General features: G+C 41.7%; 1 pseudogene; it reads left to right on the plus strand.

The window, feature by feature from the left end:
- The first annotated feature begins 951 nt into the window (after nucleotides 1–951).
- On the plus strand, nucleotides 952–1,061 carry LOC115029925 (small nucleolar RNA SNORA17; annotated as a pseudogene).
- Nucleotides 1,062–16,291: the final 15,230 nt, after the last annotated feature.

The raw sequence follows: 16,291 nt of genomic DNA on the forward strand, positions 1-16,291 counted from the left end.
CTCTCTCTCTCTCTCTCACACACACACACACACACACACACACACACACACACACACACACACACATCTTGGTTGTCATATTTTATTTAGCAAGAAGTAAAACTACAGAAGCCAAAAAGCAAGGTTAGTGCATTTAGAAACTTTCCTCGAACTATGGGAAAGGTCTCTGATGAATTAGCGCTTTGTTTCTGTTTTACTAGGGGTTGGGGCCTATGTGCTAATCAGAATGTTACCTCTAATATAGCACCAGTCTGGGGGCCTGTTCCATCTTCTGGAAAGAAACTGAAGAAGGCAATAGTAGCTCAAGATTCCCCCATGGCCATGGATTATCAGGAAAAATACTGTGGAAAAAGTTATGTTGCCAAACATTACCTATAGACTCAATTTCCCTGAAAGTTCTAATGATACTCTTTGTGGAACTAGAAAAAGTAATTTTAAAACCATATGGAAGCACAAAAAGATCCTAAATAACCAAGGGAATTTTAAGCTGTAAGTGTAATGCTGAAGGCATCTCAATATGTAATCCCAAGCTGTGCTACAGAGCATTAGAAACCAAACTATACAGTATTAGCAAAAACAAACAAACCATAATCAGACATGTGTACCAGTATAACCAAATGGAGGAGTCAGAAATAATTCTAGGTGCATGAACACATCTACACTTTGAGAAAGATGGTCTCTTCAAACAAACTACAAAAAAATAAAAAGAGTTTACTCCTAGAAAACGAAACCAGACCTCCATCTCACATTCTTCACAAAAACCAATTCAAAACAGATTGAAGACCTATAAGTGATATGAGAAACTTGGACTCTCCTAAAGTAAGCCATAAATAAAGCATTTTAAGACATGAGCATAGACAAGGGATTTCTGGAAAGCAGCATAGGAAATAAACAGGAATTGTCAAACAAAACTACACAACTAAAAACTTTTGCGCAGAAACGTAAATAATCACGGGCCCTAGAGGTGTTGCCGATGTGGCTACTGTGTCATCTGTAGGTGTTGGAAAGAAGAGAAGCTATTTTTATGCTCAGTGTTCTGACATGTGTTGAGGCTTGGCCTTTGCTTGCATTGTAATGCTAACTGGCCCCCAAGGTCTGGTTTACCCCAGGGATAACAAAATCTGCACATACACAAATGATGCTCTGGAATCTTGCCCCCGCCCCCAAGTTATCCACTATTGGTTAAATAAAGATGTAGACAGCCAATAGCTGGGAAGAATAGGCAAGGTTTGAGTTTACCTGGGATCAGGGCCTGAGGAGAATCATGAGAAGGAAGAAGGTGGAGAGAAGAGGAAGCTGCCATGGGGTAGGTGAATCATGAAAACATAGCCAGGAGGCTGGCCAATTGGGGTTAAGAGCTGCCTAGATAGAACATGGAAAATTATAAAAAGGAGTTAATAATGGGGAAACAGATTCTAATAGCACAGAGAGTAGATAACTGCAAGCTCTAATGGTGATTAAGGCTTATTGTAAATATAAAAGTTGTGTGTCTTTTATCTGGGAACTGATCAAAGGCAGGGTAGAAACCCCTATTTGAGCTTAAATAATTAAGACAACAGCATGAACATCTGAATGATTAGTAGTCTAACATTCACTGAAAAATACAAAGCCTAAGATGACCACCAGTCTTGTTCCGTGAAGTCCTGGATTGACTCTCAGTGTGGGTGTAATCAGGAGACAAGAAGAGCACCATCTAAGAATGCAGACCCCGGGTGGGTGTGAGTCTGAGACAGGGCCACTCGGGCTGGTCTGGGTGAGAAGTGAGCCCAAGAAGATCACCAGACCAGTGTCATGGTACCTGGCCAGGGTACTAGCCTGAGATGAACACCAGTTGGGCACCACATAGGCTTGGCAGGGATGGGCAGACCATGCTGAAGGTGACCCCAGCCATAATGGACTAGTGGGGCATAGCATTTCTGAGACCACTCCTGAGACTACCACAGACACTCAGAGACCCTAGTCACCACTAAGAGGAGTAAGTAAGTGTCGGGAAAATGGGAGAGAAAGAGAAGCAGGAGAATGTGGGCACAATGAAGAGAGTTAGAACTGGGGACACGAGGGTAGTGAGGAACAGCTTGACTTGAGTAGTTCCTGATGGGGATATCACCTAGGACCATTTGTGGTGAGGTCTTGGCTTGTCCTCCCACTGGGGGCCATGTTTGGGTCAATGGTCCTGCAGCACCAGGAGTCTGTTACCATCAAAGGCCAGGTGAAAGCCCCTTGTCTGGGCTCACCTTGGAGCTATGTTCATGTCTGAGGGCTCTGCAGAACTGGCCCCCTGGACATCATTGAAGAGCTGGGCCTGGAAACATGAGAACAGGAGAGCTGACCCACCCTAGCCAGCTGCAGTATTCAAGAGAGTGGAGTTGCAGGTGAGCTGGCACTTAGAGTATGAGTGTGAGAGAGTTGGGCCTAACACTCATCTCCCATTGCAATGGCATGGACAAGGGAGGGATGCCTTCCTCTGCTCTCCCTCCTCAGGCAGCAAGCAGGAGACCTGATGCTGGGGCTATGAAAGCCAGAGAGCTGATCCTGCCCTCAAAGGCTGCAACACCAGGAAAATGGCCCTGCACCTCACCTGGGCAGCACAGTAGAACTGCTTCTAAGGGCATGGCTACAGGAAAACATGCCCTGTCTTTTCTTGTTTGCTGTACAGTGGCATAGATGAGGGGGAGAGGCCCTTCTCTCCTCCCTTGTCTGTTACCACATATGGCAGGGGGAGGGTGGGACCCAGGTTCTCAGGAATGAGAGAATTGACCATATATATCCCTCACCAGCTGCAACACGCAGGCAGGAGAGTGGACCCTGCACCATGCCTGGGCAGCAGGGTAGAGCTGGCTGTGGTTTCAGGGGAAGCGAGTGGGCAGAGCTGGACATCCAGTGGCCTGATCAGCTCAGATACCTTTAAGGCCCAGATCCAGGCCTTTGAATTGGCGCACCCCAACATCTACCCTAAACATCTGCTGCAGCACATGACTGGATAGATCCAAAACTACAGGATCTCCATGACACAGGACAGCAACAGCATATATGAGATGAGTCCCAGTGAGGATCCAGTATCAACAGAGTAGGGGAAGCCAGAAACCTCTTATCAGACCAAAGAGTCATTGTAGTAAACATTTGCAAGCAAAGAAGTGTGGACAGAAGGGTATACTGTAGGATGCATTGGACTGTGACACATTCCAGCTTCCACGGTAAGATGGTTTTTTTTCTCTTTGCTGGTAGAGAAGGTTGCAAGGGTAGAGGGCATGCATGAAGAGAAGAGAAGATGGGTTAGTTTGGGATGCTTGATATGAAATTCACAAAGAACTAGGACAAACTGAAAAAAGAAAGAAAAGTAAATAATCGGCTAAGCGAAGAGGAAGTGCACAGACTGAAAACAACAGCAACAGCCACCCACCTGTCTACCAATTATGCACCCAACAAGGGTTTAATATCTAGAGTACATAAAGGAACACAAAAATTAAATATCCCCAAACCAAGTCATCCAATTTACCAATGAGCTAATGGGCTGAATAGACAGTTCTTGAAGAATCGTATACAAATGACCAATAAATATTTGAAAATGTGCTTAGACAGCATTCTTAGTGGGAAGAGAAAGAACCAACCTGCTTTCAAATTTCATTTTACTCCAGTCAGAACATCTATCAGCAGCAGCAACACAAAGGACAGCAGATTCTGGCAAGGATGCTCATTTCTTTTCTGTTGCTGTAAAAAATAGATACAATAACTAAAAGCAACTTGGAGTGTCCTGGTTGTATTGTTTTTTGTTTGTTTGTTTTTGTTTTGTCCACTTGACTCAAGCTAGTGTTATCTGAGAAGAGAAAACCATAATTGAGAAAATGCCACCAAAAAATGGCCCGTAGATGAATCTCTAGGAACATTTCCTTAATTATCGATTGATGTGGGAAGACTTAGCCTATAGGAGTGATACCAACCTGGATAGGTGGTCCTTAGGTGTATAATAAAGCAAGCTGAATAATCAAGCAAACACCATTGCTTTGTGGCCTCTGCTTCAGTTCCTTCCACTTGAGTTCCTGCCCTGACTTCTCTCAGTGATGAGTTATTAATTGAAAGTGTAAGATGAAATACACCCCATGACCTGCACATACCCAAGTTGCATTTGAAGCCATAAGACAAAAATTGATACCAGGATTGTGTGCTTTTCCATGATAGACCCAACCATCTTGTTTTGGGAAGATTATGGAAGGACTTTGGAACTTCGGGCTAAGAAAGTCATTGACTGCTCAGAGTTTAATGGGCAGTTGTGTAGGCTAGGAAGACGGAGATGCTTAAAGATGACTAAAAGCTTGGGAGAGAATGCAGATGATGGAGGTCTGGGTGGTGAAGTTTTAGAGGTAAGCAAAGACTCTACTGTCTCCATGGTATTTGGGATTCAGAATTTGCAATTCTGGTCAGCTGTAGCTGAAGAATTTTCTATAATTAACCGGAGACCAGAAACAATAAAGTGAAATCTTTGTTACGCCAGGACAATTGACACCGGTCGGTCGGCTGAAGTGAAAAATCAGGAGTGATTTAAAAGATACCAGCACCACTGAGGCAAAATTTGAGAACGTTTGCCCCAGAGTCAGCACACAGGTGTGGTTCATAGGAGGCTAAGGCTGTACCAAGCTTGTAATGTCAACTATTTTCCACAGGGGACCCACATCAATCATTCATTAAGACAGTTCCTTATTGACATGACCATGGACCAATCTGATCAAGGCAGTCCCACGAATGAGGCTTCTCACCCAAGGTGACTCTAAATCAAGATGACAACAAAAACTAACTGGTACATGATGAAAAGGAGGCACTTACTTATTTACTGCTGGTGGGAGAAAAAAACTGGCATGACCATTATGGAAATCAATGTGGAAGTTCTTCAATAAACTAAAAATTAGATCTGCCATAGGATATGGCCACATTACTATTGAGGTTTGGTCTTTTGCTGTGTATTTTAACTCTATTAAGAAAACCAGGAGGGAGAGAAGAAGGTAAAGAAGGAATTGAAAGACTCCATAGGTTAGGAGTCAAGAAAACATGGCCCAGAGGCCTGGCCAATTGGAGTTAAAGGCAGCCCAGATAAAACTGTAAGTAATAACTTAGGGTAACCAGTAGAAAAGTAGATTATCTTAGATTAGGTAGATATCTGAAAAACTTTTCTGCTGTTTAAGGCTTATTGAAAATAATAAAATGAATCACTCCTGATTCTTCACTTCTTTATTCTAGAAACTAAAAGATCAAGGAGGGGTAGAAACCCTGAATTGGGATTAAAATATTCTACCAGACGATGCTCTTGGATACATACCTAAAATACTTGAAGTCAGTATATTCAGATTCTTTTCAGCCATATTTATTGTTACACTAAACATCATTGTTAAGAAAGGTAAATGCTCATCAATAGATAAATTAAAAATGCCGTGTGTGTGTGTGTGTGTGCGTGCACACGCACACACACACACATACACACATTGTTCTTCTGATAGTTTTAGAATACTGGATAGAACTGGACATTATTTTAATAGATAAAATAAGGCAGGGTTTGAAAGAAAAATATGGTTTCTACTATACAAGGAATTTAGATTTAAATAGGCACGTGTTTGTGTGCAAGCACATCCATGCGTGTGTGTGTGTGTATGTATGTGTTTGTGTGTGTGTAAGACCTGGAAAAAGTAGAAAGCGGACTATGCAAGAGAAGAAAGGGCTATAGAGAGGAGTGGGGTAATCAAACTTAATAATATATACACAAGTATATTTTTTCCTTTTTTTTTTCTGAGTGGTCCAGATTTAGCTTGCATTTTCTCTTGATGTTTCCATTGCACCGAAGGCCTCTTATGTGGAGAATATCTGGTTTGTAGAGAGCGGACTCTCAACTCCACCTCCAAGCAAGAACTGTGAAAAGAAATGGGTTCTGCTAATACTTGAGTGAGATGCTGTTCTAACTGAGAGACAAACTCCAAAGTTTTACTGTGTTGGCAAGTAGTTTAGTTTCTCTGAAAGGTTTATTCTAGTGAACACTGTGCACTACTTTGTTGCAAGAATAAGAAACAATTTAGATAACCCTTTTAGTACACTGCTGGTTTCACCTGGAACTGCTTTCTCACAACTTGTTGAAAAGGGCCAAAAGTCCAGATCTTATGCAGTAGCCACTCCTTCCCTGTTAACATTATTATAACATTATTAGTATCAGACAACTAGCATCTTGCTCCTCCTTAACATATATGTGCCTATATCCAGTCTTTTCCTTCTGCATCCTATTCTTAGCTGCTTGCAGTCTGATGTGAGAAATAGGAAGCTAATCTATTATGATTGGGATAAAGTCTCACCTTGAAGTCAGATATAACTTTTTCACTGCACAAGTTTTCAACTGCTCTGACTTTGTGCATGACCTAAGAAATAAATGCTGTTTACTACTGGCCACTAGATCAGTGATGGCTTTTGTAGGAATTCTAAAGGCAAGAACACTACCGTTCAACTCCAAAGGATTTTTAAATATTAAGGTAGTTCTATTCCATAAAAGCTAATTTCCCACTTCTTCTTAAGGAGGAAATCAGCGAAACAGGTTGGAACAGAAATTTTATGGCATCTGATAATTTGGGAGGTGAATTTGCAGAGTGCACAGAGCTCAACCATTTAATTTTTTGCTTCCCAAGAAAACAAGGCATATTTATAACAACTAAGAGGGAAATGAACTTAGCTGTACCTTTGAACATAAAGGGCAAACAATTACATGAATATGTAATGCACTTTAATATCAAAGGGGCATGCAAGGTAAATTAAATGCTGCTGTAATTTTCGTGCATAGCTTAAAAATATAAGAAATTGATTTTTCATTGGTTTTCTGTATGGGAATGAGAGCAAAGGCCATATCTCCTTTAGTGCTTTATCCCTAGTGCAGGCTCAGACACATGGTAGGTTCTTCTATGATAATTAATTGTTGAGTGAATTTGTATTGAGGATGCAGTTGAGTATAATAAAATCTGCTGAATTAAGAGTTTTACAGTCTTTGATATCTGTGAGAATGTGCACAGAATAAAACAGTGCTTGCTTTGTTCATCGACATTTTCAGAGAGCCTGGTGGCTTGTTCTCAGCAAAAGTGGGTCATTTTATGGAATTGAACTACCCCCAGTACGTGAGCATAAAGAGTCACAGTATCTGCTCATGCATGCTCCTGATTACACTGTGATGGTTTATTTAACCCTATCACAGAGTGTCTGCAACACAGCAGCCATTGTCCTGTGTGCAAGGCATGGCCAAAGAAGAAGCCATAGGGGATGATGAAGTGCACTGGTTTTAAGAAATATATATTTACTTTAAGTTTGTGTGTGTGCCTGAGTATTGCACTACACATATGCAGGAGGCTCTAGGTTTAGAAAGATACTTTAGTTTTTTAGTGTATCGATCTCTTTTTTTATTAGATATTTTCTTTATTTACATTTCAATTGTTATCTCCTTTCCTGGTTTCCCCTCCAAAGACCCCCTATCCCATCCCCCCTCCCTCTGCTCACCAACCTATTCACTACTGCTTCTCCTACACTGGGGCATCAATCCTTCACAGTACCAAGGGCCTCTTCTCCCATTGATGTCCAACAAGGCCATCCTCTGCTATATATGCAGCTGGAGCCATGGGTCCCTCCATGTGTACTCTTTGGTTGGTGGTTTAGCCCCTGGGAGCTCTGGGGGTACTGATTAGTTCATATTTTTGTTCCTCCTATGGGGCTGCAAATCCCTTCAGCTCCTTGGGTCTTTTCTCTAGTTCTTCCATTGGGGACCCTGTGCTCAGTTCAATGGTTGGCTGAGAATATCCACTTCTGTATTTGTCAGGCACTGGCAGAGCTTCTCAGGAGACAGCTATATCAGGCTCCTGTCAGCAACTCTTGGTGACATCCACAATAGTGTCTGGGTTTGAACTGTATATGGGATGGATCCCCAGGTGGGGCAGTCTCTGGATGGCTTTTCCTTCAGTCTCTGCTCCACACTTAGTCTCTGTATCTCCTCCCATGGGTATTTTGGTCCCCTTTCTAAGAAGGACCGGAGTATCCACACTTTGATTTTCCTTCTTCTTGAGCTTTATGTGGTCTGTGAATTGTATCTTGGGTATTCTGAGCTTCTGGGCTAATATCCACTTATCAGTGAATGCATATCATGTATGTCCTTTTGTGACTGGGTTACCTCACTCAGGATGATACCCTCCAGGTCCATCCATTTGCCTAAGAATTTCATGAAATCATTGTTTGTAATAGCTCAGTAGTACTCCATTGTGTAAATGTACCACATTTTCTGTATCCACCCCTTTGTTGAGGAACAACTGGGTTACTACCAGCTTCTGGCTATTATAAATAAGGCTGTTATGAATATAGTGGAACATATATCCTTATTACATGTTGGAGCACCTTCTGGGTATATACCCAGGAGTGGTATAGCTGGGTGCTCCGGTAGTACTATGCCCAATTTTCTGAGGAACCGCCAAACTGATTTCCAGAGTGGTTGTACCAGCTTGCAATCCCACTAGCAATGGAGGAGTGTTCCTCTTTCTCCACATTCTTGCTAGTACCTGCTATCACTGAGAGATAGATCAGAATATTCTTTGCTGTGAAGGCAGACTTTAACAATGCCAACAAAGCTGGTTGATAAGACTGAAGTAATTATAATTTTTCTTCTTTCTTTGCTGGTATGAAAACACCATAACAATTGCAGTGATGTTTCTTCCCTTCTAACGAGTGTCTGTGCATCTCTATGCAGAACTCCCAGAAAGACCAGGGCCTTTCCTGAAAGACACCTGGAGGAAACCATAGAGACTTAACCTGAGCCCTTCAAATGCCTGAAGCTTGTGACAAAATGGTAACCTGGGCATTGTCTATCCCTGTAAGACTCTCTACTTATTTCCAGTGATTCCCGAATGAAAATTACATGGAAACAGATGTTACTGTCTTCTGTTTATAGAACTTTCTACTAAGAGTCACTTAAGTGGGGATGATTTTATTTTAAGATAAGACTAAGAGGCTAGGTCTGTAAAAGGCAAGAGATCTTAAATTTAAGAAACTGCAATCAAACAGGGAAATGAGGCAGAAGAAGGAGTCATTACAAGGGCCTGTGTGAATGGCAGAGCAGAGGTAGGTAGGCCTTGCAACTAGGTCTTCATGATCTTTGCAGTTTAAATAACTGGGCTATATCTTGTTGTGAATTTATCTTCTAATATGCTTTTAAATTCCATAATACTCCCCCTTCCTTTACCTGCCTCATGACTGTTTCACTGATGAAAGTAATTGATGATAGACAAATGAGCTACTATGCTGAAAGAGTTTAATCATTACAATAATTCTAGATACTATAGACGAGAGACTTACAGTCTTTCTTGCACATAGCTCTCCACCCGCTTATTTTGTGGAGTTATTATAATCTAGAGTTTATGCAGAGTTCTCAGCATGCCAGGAGTTTCTGTCACCTCTGTGCATCTCAGACTTGGCCTTGAATCCATCCTGTGCTCTGAAGGCTGTGTGGAGGGCAGCCAACTTCCAGAGCTTTTGTTCTCAATGTTTCTCGTGCTCCTCAAACTAATCTCAGAAAACCAACCCCAGGCCCAACGTCATCATTAAATATACGAGGCAAAATCAAGCCTAATTAACTTCCCTTTGCTCTGATCAAAAGCTGACACTTAAAAGACATTGATTCAGTATAAGTGGTGACACAGATAGCTTTTGGCTCTATGCTAAATTCTAAAGTGCTTTAATGGGAAGGTCTAAGGAAATCATGGGCTGCAAAGAATGAGATGTTACCCTTATTCCTCCCATAGCTCATGATCCATGGGTAACAAAAATCCAAAACTATTTGATGTGTGTTCATCAAGTGTACCTAATTTTGGATTGCTGTCCGCCTGTGCAATAGCATGGCTTGCAGAAGGCGTGGCTGGCATCTTTCCTGTGGAGTGACTACTTTCCTTCAGCAAATCCAAACCTCTTTGAGTGAAACTGAATGTATGGACTCTTCTCATCAGTGAGGGCTTTCTACAAATGATACCACACATGACACTGAAGAGCAGAGATGTCACAGAATAACAGAGAATAACAGACCCAATCTCATACTCAAGGAGGCAATGGAGTAGAAAAAAACAATAGAAGGAAAAAAGAGTTGGAGATAGAGAAGCTTAGGTGAGTGGAGGCATTGGAGTTGAACGCTGAAAAAGACAGAAAGGATGTAATATGAGACAGAAGGAAATAACTGATTTTATGTAATAAAATAGCTCTGAGACAGGCAATGTTTAAAATCAATAATGGAAATAAAAATTTTCCAGGAAATCTATGATCACATAATTTTTTAATATGGTTGTCTTCCTCATTGCTATTTGTCCTATCAAACACCCTCTCCTATAAGGATTTAGATAGATACTACACAGGAGAGCTAAATTATTAATAAATAAAATATTGTAAAGCTAACAGGGCGATAACTAGTTCTTAATCCATAAGTTGACAAAGATTTCATATTACTGTCAGAGATGCAGACAGCATTTGATTGAGCTTGGAGAGGAATGGAGGACTCAGCTGATTCCCTAGAAATTAGAATGTTTTAAGACCTGGCCATTTACCCACTGTCTAACATATAGCTGGTAGAAGACATGATGTAGTTATTGGGTAATAATCTGGTAAGGTGTGTCAAAATATTAAAAGGTTTTATATCCTTTAAAGGATGAATCACATATTCTATTAGTTCTTTGAAAATTTTATACAATGTGTTATGATCTTGTCCCCCCTCACGAATTCCTTCCAGGCCCACCATGTTCCTGATTTTGTGTCTTTTTTTTTTTTAAACATAAGCTCATCAGGTCCAGCATATGCTGTCCATATTGTCTAAAGTATGTGACCAGTCAGTCATGGAGTTTTTGCTTGCTGTATTTACATTCTAAAACCATCCCCTTTACATTATAAAGACTCCTTGAATACATGTTCAGGGGACTGACACTTGGCTAGAAATTAGAGGCACCGTAGACATGAAGCCTGTGTTTTCAGGAGTCTAAAGGCCACTGGCTCACTTCAAGTCCAGTTCTTTTGGGATTAAAGCACAGCATGTGCAGAAGACAAACCTTCCTGAAAGGTGGCAGGGAAGATCAGATGCATGCCTGTTCCAGTAGTGAAATGGTGACAATTGTGAAGTTGGTGTCCAGGGTGGTGAAGAGGAAGTGATAATGTCTCATGCTAAACCATGAAAGTCTGGACTAAAGTTTATTCAGAACTCTTCAAACCCTACTGTTTAATGTTCATGACGACATCAGGGGAACTCTGTTGTAATGTTAGAAACTATCATGTTCTAATAGGAAAGTGCTATCATTGCCTTTCATATTCCAGATGATCAAGGCCAGGGGCCAGGAAACCTGCCCACTTAGTTAGCAAGAGTCACTGTTGGTCCTCATACCGTTCTCACTTCATTCTGGCCTCCAGGTACAGCACGATCCTTCTAGAAAGAAAGAAGGTAAAGGAGGGAGAGGGTCTTCTCTTGTGAGGGTCTAGATATGTGTGGAATGATGAAATTATGGCAGGCCATACAAAAGACTACGGCTCTGACTTTCCAGGAAACTGGAAACTACGAAAACCACTACTGTTAAGCAGGGAAGAAGTATGACCAAGCTTCCCTCCTAGAATGCTCCACGTTCGCCACTCAACCAAGTTTGAGAGGTATTCTTTCAGTGTCTAGCCCCTGACCGTGGGCCATGGTACAGCTACATGCTCCTTCCAATAAAATAGAATGGCTCACAAATGGAAACCGTTGCTACAGGGGGTTAATAAAATTGCAGGAGGCCAGGAAAGTCAAATCACAATTTAAAATCCTCCTTTCACTGTTGGCAGCTGGGGAGTGACTTGTGAGCGTGGGCGTCTGGCAGCGAGGCCTTCCTCGGCAGTATATTGCATCTCCTCCTCCTCATAAACCTTTCTGTTTATTTTGTGGGAGGGTAAAGTGCCTGACAGACTTTATCCAGCAGGAAGCCTTAAAATTTTCAAGTTCCAGCAACCTATAAGCCAACATACACACACACACACACACACACACACACACACACACACACACACACACACACAACCTCTCAGATATGACTCTTGGAAATGTGGGGACCTGACAGGTGTGGGCTTTGCCTGCCTGTCTCCCTCCCACCCTCCTCTCCCGCTTCTGTGACACTCTTTCTATTTCTCATCTTTTCTCTGGATTCTACCTCCCAGGGGTCCAATGCTCTCCCATTGCCACAGCCTCTCGATGGATGCAGCTCCCCAGGGCATGTCTGCCCTTTGCACAACTGCCCACCTTTCAAAATTACTTTCCTACGTTTCTAGTTACAGGCATTAAACTCCTCCTGAGACTGAGCTCAAGTACATGTTAGGAAAAGAGAAATTTAATTAAATTGCCCTCCCATAAGGTATAAATAACTCACAGAGACACCCTGCCTTATTCATCTGATGGTTGCAGGTATGTGGGCAATTAATGAATCAACTGATTCCCTATTGCTGAACGAAGAACTGTGATAACAACAGCATCTTCCATGTGGGGCCATGCGTTAGGATCCTGAACAACATGGCTCCGTGGCAGCCAGCCTGCACCAGCTAAGGAAGTTTCCTTCCTGTATGTGACTAGTTCTACCCCCGCCCCCACCCCCTGAGCAGAGCACACTTATCAGCTGTGGCCCTTCTCAACCCTTGGGTCTCCCTTGTCTGAGTCCTACCAACCCAAGCCTGACTCTTTGTTCTTGCTCTGTGGGTGACATCTTGAAACAGAGTGAAGAAGCAAAGGGGGAAGGGAAAGGATTAGGATAGAAAAGAGGTGTCAGCAAGCACACGTTGGTCTATGTTCAAATGAGAAATACAGTTCATTAAAAAAGAAATTGTGAGCAACCATAGGGAAAATGTTGATGGGCCACAGGACAAGGGGCATGGAAGGGACACTTTATATCCAATAATATAAAGACATGCACTGCACATTGTAAAAAGGCATCAACATAGCCACGTGATGTCTAGTTCAGCAACACACCTACACCATTAAGGATTTGTTTATTCTAAGTGAACCCCCTCTCAACCCAGGTGCCACTGGAGGAATACAATGTTGGCAGTTAACAACAAATGAATAGACTCAGCATTTTCAGACTTGCTTCAACCCAGACACCACAGAAGAAAGGCAGGATATGAGGGATCATAACAAGACAGGATCATGCAACACGTGTCTCAGAGATGTGGCTTGCTGCCTGAGCAGAGAGGAGACTGAGCTTTAAAATGACTGAGAGCTTGTGTCCCTATCTTTTCCCTGTGTATACTGTCGGGTGGAGATTAGGTAGAAGAAAGGTCTTTAGCTGGTTACGCCACTGTTTTCTCACTGTTCTATAAATAAAATGCAGTTTTAATGACCTGGTTGCTGTTCCTGCTTATTGACATCTGCACATGACAGGCCACAAAATGCTCTTTGCTTCTGATTTCCCTTTGAGGAGGCAATCAAACTAAGAGACCAAATTTATGGTTTGGCCTTGGGTTTGAAAGAGCAGATAGACACATTAACATTCCCATCTTGCATAAGTTTGCTAATGTCTTTGGGTCCAAGTGTCATCATTTGTAAAATTAGGGGTTGTTGGAGATAGCTGCAGGTCCTGCGAGACTGTGAGAGCTGATTGGTACTCAATGCTACCCCACACTAGCTGTCATGAGGACAATCTAGACTTATGTGTCAGAACTATAGTCTGCTTTTCAAAGGTAGTAAGGACCAGGGCTTTGTGTCATTGCAGTATAGAAGAAAGGCCATTTGCACAGAGAGATATGGTTGAAAGATCTATCAAATTGTATCCAAAGACTAGGGCTCTTGCCCTAGCTCATTCTCACAATAACTGAACTTCAGATTATAATTTAATTATGTTGAAACTCAGTTTCTTTCTTACAATAAGGGTTATAAATATCTCCCTTTTCTACTTTATTGCAAACCTTGAAGGTTCATAATTTCTGACTTTTGTTATTGTCCAGACCAGTTGTGTCTTGATAGTCCAGGGGACCTATTGCCCAGTGGCTGTCAAGGCAAGCAGGGACAAATGGGAATGAGTCTAGAGGTTTTTTTTTTTTTGACATCAAATTTAAAAGAAATTGCATACCAATGACTTGAAACAGTTCTCTTTGGAAGTCATATATTGGCAATCTATGCTATAATTCTTAAAATACAGTTTTTTATATTAAATACTGGATGGAATACATTATAGAATATAAAAGTCTTGCTATTTCACCAGATGAGAAGTTCAAGTGTTTCTTTTTCTTACCTTTTTAGAGACTGTGTTACAGAAAGATAAAGAGATGAGAGATTATCTAAGACAAAGAAACTGGCCGTTTAGAGTGTAAATGCAGATCCTGGGCTGTCAACTGTGTCAACAAGGAAGGCCATGAGGTGAGATTGTCTGTTATAGGCATAGAGGACCTTTGATGGTTTTTTGGTTTTATTTGTTTTTGTTTTTATCTTATCTATCACTGAAATGATTCTGTTAGACTATATGAGTTTCAAAGTTCTCTCGGGAAGGATTGGGTGGTTGACAAACACACATTTCTCATCCCAGACCAAGGTACTAATTTCAGGCTTAAGGAAAAGGGGTCTTGACCTCAGACCCCTTCAAGAGCAGGGTCCCTAGAGGATCAAGTTTGCTTTGCATGACCTGGAATTGCTTATCAGAGCTTTTCCTTCTGCTATGTTACACATTAAAGAGAGTGTGGATGTCCCCTGCATATGACAAAAGGCACCTAGATTGACTCAGTCACTGCCCTCATTTGCACAGTCTGTTCCCTCTGGTTTACTCATCCAAGTAGAAAAACCATTTGTAGTCTGGTCCTGTTCACGTGTCTGTGTCTGATGTTCCAAGATTGATGCTAAGCTCCTCTGCATCAGCGGATCTGCTCTGCTCTGCTTTTCACTACATGATAAGTTTGTGAATCAAAACCTCGGATGTGAATGTCACCAGTATAGGCGTAATAAAGAGAGGAAGGAAAGAAGCACCCTAACTATATTGCTATTTTAGTAAGTGAATTAATTGTTAAAATGCAATTAAATTGTAGTTAAGAAAGGGACTTATACCCTAAAAGGCTCAGAAGCAAGGTATGCTGTGTAATTCATGGTTAAGGACTGGTATTCAAGACAAACTTCACTTTGCAGTGAGTGGTAGAGAGTAACAGCAAGATCTATGTCAGCCCCAACTGGGTCACTCACTGCGCATCATCTATCAATGTCTGTTTTCTACTATGATCATTTACTTAATTGAATAAAGCTTGCCTGACTTCTTTAGATCACTGGTCCTTTTAAGAAGTGATGTGTTTTGCTGCCACAAGCCTGTTTGTTTGAACTTCCTTCCCTTTGTAGTTTTTATTTATTACACATCTCCCATGTGCAGATACCTCCCTGGGAACTTACATGGCACCGACAATAAGACACACCCACTCGTCTGGAAGATGACAGGGCTTGTGAGAGGGACAGGGAGATAAGTATCTATCATGGGCTGAAGTTCCCTTGTCCACTCACTTCATATATTTAAATGGTAATCATCGATACATCAAAGTGTTACTGTGTTTGGTAAGAGAATCTATAAAGAGACAACCAAGGTTAAATGACCTCATTGGAGTAGACACCAGTCAAAATGACTGATGTGTTTGTAAAAGGGGGAGATTGGGGCACAGACATTCAAGGGGAAAAGACTCAAGACAAGGAGAGAGGTCTTGATGGTGCCTTCCTGGCTACTCTGTGAACTTGACTCATTGCTGTTTCTTTCTTTTTTAATTTAATTATGATCACATCATTTCCCCCTTCCATTTCCACCCTCTAACTACTCACACAGACCTTCCATTGCTCCCTCTCTCAACCTCAAATTCATAGCCTCTTTTGCTTTATTAATAAATATATGTAGATTTAACCTGCTGATCCATATAAGATTATCTGTATATACTATGTGAATTTGGGAGTGACCACTTTGTATTGGGTATTGACTTTCCCTGGGGAAGACTAATTGCCCCTTATTCCAGCATCCTGTAATTGTAGTTGAGAAAACTAAAGGTTGAGGCCCTGTGAGATTTGCCATTCCATGTTAGAATATATATGGATAGCATCCTGGTTCAGACCTAATTTAGGTAGCTGTGGTGATGGGATTTCATGGATATAATTTCTCTGACACTTCTAGAAGACACAATCTCACAGCAGGTTTCCTGTTCCTCTGGCTCTTCTAATACCCTTCATTGCCTTCAATCATGACCCACGAGCCTTAGGTGCAGGGGTTGTGTTGTACATGTGTCCCTGGGACTGGGC

Source organism: Mus caroli, unplaced genomic scaffold (assembly GCF_978045245.1).
Source record: "Mus caroli unplaced genomic scaffold, Mus_caroli_1 scaffold_19, whole genome shotgun sequence".
Lineage (NCBI taxonomy): Eukaryota > Metazoa > Chordata > Mammalia > Rodentia > Muridae > Mus > Mus caroli.